Raw genomic sequence first — 1,703 nt, 5'->3', positions numbered from 1 at the left:
TTGCTATGCTGCCCAGGCTGGTCTCAGACCCCAGGGCTCAAGCGATCCACCTGCTTCAGCCTCCCAAAGTGCTGAGATTCCAAGCCTGAGCTGCTGTGCCTGGCCTGGCATGAATTTAGATAGAGCACTGAACTCCCAAATTCCTTACAGCTAGCTAGACTGACCCACACTGGTCATTTTGTTGTTAATCCTGCAAGAAATTGTAACCTTCCATTGCATACAACTGATTTCTTTGGATCTCAGTTATAATTATAATAGGATTTACTGTATTAATTTATAACCAATAATTGATGAAAGTACTCTCTCAGTAAACTAAAGGCCAAAGAACATTAAATTAGACATTGTGCTAATTACTTTGTGCTGATTATACACATAAATATAATATATATACACACCCAGTGGTTGCTTTGGCAGCATATATACTAAAACTGGAAGGATACAGAGAAGATTAGCATGGCCCCTGCACAAGGATAACATTTTTATTTAACTTAAAAAAAAATAAGAAAACCAGGCGCCTTTCGGAGACCTCTGGAGATGCCCCCAGGACCTCCCGGGAATTTTTTTTTTTTATAATGAAAAAAAATAGGCCAGGAGTGGTGGCTCATGCCTGTAATCCAAGCACTTTGGAGGCCAAGGTGGGCGGATAACCTGAGGTCGGGAGTTCAAGACCAGCCTAACCAACATGGTGAAACCCCGTCTTAGAAATAAATAAAAAATACAATAAATAAAAAAATAAGAAAACACACACACATCCCTCATAGCTTGAATTATTTATTTTTTGAGACAGGGTCTTACTCTGTCACCCACACTGCAGTGCAATGGCACAATCTTGGTTCATTGCAACCTCTGCCTCCCAGGCTCAAGTGATTCTCCTGCCTCAGCCGCCCAAGTAGCTGGGATTACAGGCATGCACCACTACCACCTGGCTAATTTTTTTTTTGGTATTTTTAGTAGAGGTGGGGTTTCACCATGTTGGTCAGGCTGTTCTCAAACTCCTGACCCCAAATCATCCACCCTGCTCAGCCTCCCAACGTGCTGGTATTACAGGTGTGAGCCACTGCGCCTGGCTGAGTTTATTTATTACTGAAATTTTCAGGCTGGGCATGGTGGCTCACACCTGTAATACCAGCATGTTGGGAGGCTGAGGTTAGAGGACCACCCAAGGCCACGAGTTCAAGACCTGCCTGGGCAATAAAGTGAGACCCCCATCTCTACAAAAATTACACAAGTTAGCTGGGCATGGGCATGTGTGCCTGTAGTCCCAGCTACTCAGGAGGCTGAGGTGGGAGGGTTGTTTGAGCCCAGCAGGTCAAAGCTGTAGTGAGCTATGATCATGCCACTGCACTATAGCCTGAGCCACAGAGTGAGACTGTGTCTCAAAAAACCCAAGAGAGACAAGGAGACAAAGAAAAAATGAAGGCTGGGCATGGTGGCTTGCACGTGTAATCCTAGCACTTTGGGAGGCTGAGGTGAGAAGATTGCTTTAGCCCAGGAATTTGGGACCAGCCTGAGCAACATGGCAAAACCATGTCTCTACATAAACTTACAAAAATTAGCCAGTGTAGTGGTGTGTGCCTGTAGTTCCAGCTATCAGGAGGCTGGGGTGGGAGGATTGCTTGAGCCTCAGAGGTTGAGGCTGCAGTGAGCCTTGATCACACCACTGCACTCCAGCCTGGGAGACAGAGTGAAACTCTGTCTCAAAA

The 1,703-nt window shown here is 45.6% G+C and overlaps 1 pseudogene; it reads left to right on the top strand.

The window, feature by feature from the left end:
• The first annotated feature begins 402 nt into the window (after nucleotides 1-402).
• Nucleotides 403-502, top strand: LOC119473450 (annotated as a pseudogene).
• The last annotated feature ends 1,201 nt before the right edge of the window (nucleotides 503-1,703 follow it).

The sequence above is a fragment of the Cebus imitator genome, unplaced genomic scaffold, assembly GCF_001604975.1.
Source record: "Cebus imitator isolate Cc_AM_T3 unplaced genomic scaffold, Cebus_imitator-1.0 Scaffold160, whole genome shotgun sequence".
Taxonomy (NCBI): domain Eukaryota; kingdom Metazoa; phylum Chordata; class Mammalia; order Primates; family Cebidae; genus Cebus; species Cebus imitator.
Note: the sequence above shows the minus strand (reverse complement) of the source record. Positions and strands in the feature narration are given on the sequence as shown.